Below are 5,957 nucleotides of genomic sequence, written 5' to 3'. Positions count from 1 at the left end.
TGGTTCTCAGGTCTAGGAGAGTGGGTCCAGTAAATGATTGCAAGCATAGGTAAACTCCTGATCCTCATACTGGTTGTCATCATAGTAATTGGCATATGTGTCAGGTGTGTTCCTACTTTGTTGAAATGTGGAAAATGTAAAGATAAAGTGAATCAAAGGAATGAAATAATGATGGTGGTCAGTAGTAATGATAGGAATACTGAGGTAAATGTAGAACTGCATTACAACCCTGAACTATGAAATACCATCATATAATGTATAATATTTAGACATGCATAAAATGTGTTATTAAAATGTTATTTTAAATAATGTAAGTCCCTATTCCCCAAAAAAACTTCCTTTATAGGATTGGTGCATCCCCACATTTTTCCCATGATCTTCCAAGATCCGCTGAGTGCGTATAAGGGTAGTTTTATGTCCCCTCCTAGAGACCCATTATTGATGGTTTAAGAACCACCTTGTGCCATCCCATAAATTATCATTAAATAATATGTCATAATGTAAGCCTAAAGTAATTTTAAAATTAGAGTATGATAGCATGTTGTTTGCTATGAAAGGGTGGACTGTTGAAGCCGGATAATTGGCTGAGACAGGATCGGTTTAAAATTAGATCGGGGTGACGCCATTTTGCGAATGGCAACGAGAGGCCGACTGGTCGCCCAGCGGCTTTTTAGAGAATCATGCCGTTATAAGTACATACGGTGATGCTATTATTTAGTGTTGTGCGATTCCCACGCAATAGAAAGAAGTTAAAAGTCCTCACCATACCAATACAGACAGTCACTAAAACATATAAAATGATTAACCCTGCAAAACACGTACCATGATGTACTCCACAAAACACATAGTTGCACAGTGCTAACTAGCGTCTTTTCCCAATTCCCCAATACTTACACACTGCACACTTACACAAAAGGTTCCTCAACATTAAAGTGTAATATTCAAGGTTTATTCAGTAATGATTAATATTGTGAAATAAAGGTTATTTGATAACTAAGGTTTAGGACATGATAAGTAGACCATGTTTGGTGTTGTACTGATCCACTGTGTCTCAACAAATTTCCGGTATCATCGGTGAGAAGATCACAACATGCGTCTGAAAATTATGGACTATAGAGGGTTAGAACATTAAAATGTACTCTGTAATGTTACCAGCTTAGATTAACATGCAGCGGGAAATAGGACACAAAGGGCTGTTGGAGGCTGACGTGTCCATACGAATTGACCTATGAACTATCCTGTAACCATGAAGGAGAACCAATGGAATCATGCCAATCTGTTCTATTGTATTGCCTATCCCTTTAAGTGTATATGTGCGCTCTCTGACCCCAGTCGAGAGTCTTCTTGCTGTGCTGTTGACGGAGATTTCTATTGCTGATGCCAGTATCTGGGCCCAGAGCGCGTGCATATGTAACAACTGTACCTTTGGTCTATATGATTTAATTGCGCTAATTGTAATTACATCACAGCGTGTAACCATCTCTTTTTATATTGAATAATATCTTTTTGTGCTTTGGAATCACACTCAAAGTCTGAAAGCATTTATTTCTTGTGCGACTCATAATGCTGAATAGCGACAATTTTAGAAGGTATAGGAATGAATATTGTCTAGAAGGTATAGGCAGGAATCGATTGTTAGAAGGTATAGACAGACAGGAATTGATACTTCCCAGGCAGCTCGTGACCACGATTTGAAGTAAAAAATTTACAATCTGACTTAAGATCTATCGTACATCCAGTGCATTGTGTCCCAGATTGGGCATATTTTACATGATTTGTTATTACGATTTGTCAAAAATCGGGCAAATCGTGTAAAAAATTGCCATGTGTGTAGTCTCCTTAAGTCGCAATGCAACTATGAAGCACTAGCAGACTGTGCTCATTAATATGATATGCAACACTTGTATATCTGTGTGCACCTGAGTCTGTACAGTATATGAAGCACAATGGAACATTGAATGAAAAAGCAAGAAAATATATTTATTAAAACTCCAGTGAATAATTAAGAATGTGTATGTATTTCACACAGCTATAAATGATCACAGTATCAATAATAATATCAGAGAATACGTGGATATAGGAGCACCTGTGAACACATAGGGATGAAATGCGGAACTGCTAGTAAAGTCCATTTCTTATAATGTGTCCACAATCCTGAGCTCTAATGTAAGTCCACTCTCTGTGTTGGAATCCTCTGGTCTGAGAGGCATACAGTATACATCTGTAAAGGAATAGATTCCTAAAAGACAGCAATGACAGAAAAAAAATTTGGTTAAACGTAAAATAGAAGGAACAACTATTCTAGTAGACTCTGTAATAACAACAGCTATCCTAGTATTGAGTGAAGAGGATGCTATTCCATTAAATGAACTGATTATCTTAATAAAAAAAGGTGGTACACAATCAGAGACACCACTTCCAGTTTTTGATATAGCTAGGTCACATAGTGATACTATAGCTGCTAAATGTAAGAATAAATCCCAATTTTTTCCTTTACAGTATAAAGCGCCCCCATTGAGACCTTCTACCACAATACATTAAGAGAGTTTGAATTACTTTGTACTAAAGCAGAGACAGATCTAATATATACTAATAACTTAAAATTTAAAGAAGGAGCAGCACTGAAAGAATTACAAAAAGATCAAACAATAACTGCCGACAAAGGTGGTGGAGTGGTGGTACAGAATACCTCAGACTATTTGGCAGAGGCGATCAAGCAACTATCTGATCCTAAGTTCTTTACCACCCTAGCTAGTGATCCCATGAAGACATACCAAAATGAACTTCTAATACTTTTACAAGGAGCAATAGATAAAAGTTTTATCACTAAAGATATATTTACCTTTCTTTTTCCTACACATCCTATTACTCCCACGTATTATCATTTACCCAAAATTCACAAGTCACTGCACAATCCACCTGGGCTTCCTATTATTTCTGGTGCAGGTTCCCTCACTGCCAATTTGTTATACTATTTGGACCAATTCCTTCAAGTTTGCGCTGAGATCTCATCAAAGACTTAATGCAGTTTTTTAAATTGCTGTCAGATGTACAATGGCAGTAGGATTACCATCTGTTAACCTGTGATGTTTCATCACTCTATACCTATATACCACATAAATTAGGTATACAGATGGTAATAAAAAGCTTAGAAGAAGATCCCAAAATATCGGCGGAACAGCACAAATTTTTAGGTTCTTGTATTCACTTCATTCTCACGCACAATTATTTTTTATTTGATCACGTTTTCTATTACAGGTTCATGGCACTGCGATGGGGTCCCGGTTCATGCCAAATTATGCTAACATCTACATGGGCGCATTTGAGGATGAATACATCTGGAATGGCCCATTTGGCATGAACCTGGTCCTCTATGCACATTATATAGATGATTTGTTTTTTGTTTGGAAGGGGGATGATCTTTCTATCACCAAGTTTGTCTATCACTTAAATCACAACTATTTTAATTTATCTTTCACGCTCACTCATCACCACAATAGGATTGTTTTTTTAGACATCACAGTAGAAATCATAGGTAATCAAATCCATACTATGACATTCCAAAAAAAAGTGGATTGTAACAATTATTTAATTAAACAGATTGATCTGTTGTGCACTGGGCTGAGTACTATAAGATAGATATGTGGGCGGGGTGGGCTGCACTTATGGAGAAGGGTGTCTATCCTTCTAACAGTAATACAGGACAAGATAATAAATGTGCTCAAGAGAAACCCCTATGTTTGTATATGAAATGAAATACAAGGATATTTAATCTCAAAAACGTGGTATTTTAATTCTGGATATCAGGTAAAATAATAATAAGGAGTCAAGTTAAAGTCTCTTGAACAGTTAAAAGAGGTGAACTTCCACTGTACTGTAAATGCTCTCCTCTTTTCTCAGTTCTTATGGGCACTGAGAATTGCAAGGAATAGAGAGGAAGGGATTTACCAGCTTGAAGTCATGTAGGACAAGTTTTTAGAGAGAGGGTATACCGACCGATACTGACCGATAACCAGGAAATTGTCTCAATGGGAAATGTACTGGATATACAAGCTCAATACATTGTCTCCACATGGTTTAAATGAGAGCTACGAGATTGCCCCATTTCTATGAAAAGTCAAAGGTGTTCCGAGATGCATGATATAATATTAAGATACCTACGGCTATACCACACTGAAAGTGTCCAATCCTGTCTGATCTTGGAAGCTATACAGTGTTGGGCCTGGCTAGTACTGGGATGGAAGACCACCCAAGAATACCAGGAGCAGCAGGTATACCAAAGAGTAATCGGATATGCGAAGGAAAATACTGTTTTTTCTTATGGGAATCAATCTCGTACTAAACTCAGCTAATAAATTACAACAAAAAGCATAGTATAGAATGGAGACAATAAAGAAGAGCATTATACCGCTAAAATGCGAATTTATGTGTATTCTTATGTTATAAATTCTCTAGATCATGTGGAAAGTATTCTAAGGGTTTAGATATCTATTTTTGTATGTATTTTCTCTAAGTATATGCATTTTTAATTGATACTAAGTAGATAACAAAAAAGCATAGAGATAACAAACATAGAAACAGCAGTAGTAGAATATGTACACGCTATTTTCAGATATTTTGTCAATCAAAAATTGCATTTCCCTTCCCTCCTTTGATGGGGGATTCCTCATTATGTATTAATATGTGTATGCACTATTTTCGATGTTAATATCTGTGTGCCAAAAGTGTCTCTTCTACATAATTAATTACCTTTATTTATTTCCTTTTGTATATGCAGCATGGATTAATAATTCTGTAGGGACTGAGTAAAGTATATTTAGTAATTGTAAATTTTAGGTAAACTAATGCAGGTAAACTAATGCACTCGCTATTGTTCTCTGCAATAAGCGTCCCTGGTAACCGCCGCTAAGGAGATACGCGGCTAACCAGGAAATGTCCGCCTAGCATTTGCGGTTCACGTGCGTGTCATCACACACATGACTTCCGGCGTGATGAGGCCGAGGATGACGTCACATCCGGAAATGCATTCCACGAGCGGGCCATAGCAGGATCTGTCTCCGGCCTAACCATAGACACAGCTGTTAGGAACTTGAAAAGGTCTGCATTATGAGTACTCAGCCATCTTTGCTGAAACAATAGTTTGTACTACATGTAAACGGTACCTCTGGAGAAACACTTCCGGTTGCCGGTCACATGGAGCCAAATCATCCAATTAATTTAATATTTCCTATACCCATATAAATATGGGTCATGTTGGAGTCTTGTCTCACATCTCCTGCTCCCCTTGAAGAAGTCTAAAATAGATGAAATGCATTAGGACCTCCTCCACCCTCCAATATATGGACTAAATGGACTGCAATACTAAGTGTTTGCACCAGCACTTTACCGTACTTTTGTACTCAGCTACATCTTATGGAATTTTTTAAGAATATTTTTTAGCACTTTTATCTATTGCATTGCTGCTCCCCCTTTTGTCTCAATTTTTCCCCCTTTTTTATTGTCAATTTTTTTTTCTTTGTTGGGTAGAGTATACCCTGCTGTCCCTATTAAATATTTATATTATCATTCTTCATTGTGGTTTGGTTCTCTATATTAACTGAACCTCTAGGAAGAGGTCAACATCCATATTGATTAGCTATTTATAGATATTCTGCACATCATTTAAAACCTTTTTTTCACTCTGTGCTAACACTGGATCACTTTATTGGAAAATACTAACTTATTATTACCAAGAAAACATCTGGTACGCACATAATAATTATTTGTTGTATGTTCACCATACGCTCACTAAATATATTACACTATTAGGCACCTTTCCTTCTCTCCTACTTTTTCAGGTCTACCTAGCTGTTTTGCTCAAACCAGCACTCTGAAGGAAAAGTAGCCATCTCTTATTTACGGAGAAGTGTGGTGTTCACTTTTTTAATGGACATATTGGAACACCTTTGAACACTATT

General features: G+C 36.9%; 1 pseudogene; it reads left to right on the top strand.

Moving 5' to 3' along the window:
- The first annotated feature begins 4,155 nt into the window (after nt 1-4,155).
- LOC148507743 (5S ribosomal RNA) lies at nt 4,156-4,274 on the top strand (annotated as a pseudogene).
- The last annotated feature ends 1,683 nt before the right edge of the window (nt 4,275-5,957 follow it).

This window comes from Taudactylus pleione, unplaced genomic scaffold (assembly GCF_031769625.1).
Source record: "Taudactylus pleione unplaced genomic scaffold, aTauple2 ptg000386l, whole genome shotgun sequence".
In the NCBI taxonomy this organism is placed as follows: domain Eukaryota; kingdom Metazoa; phylum Chordata; class Amphibia; order Anura; family Myobatrachidae; genus Taudactylus; species Taudactylus pleione.
This window is presented reverse-complemented; position numbering and strand designations above follow the sequence as displayed.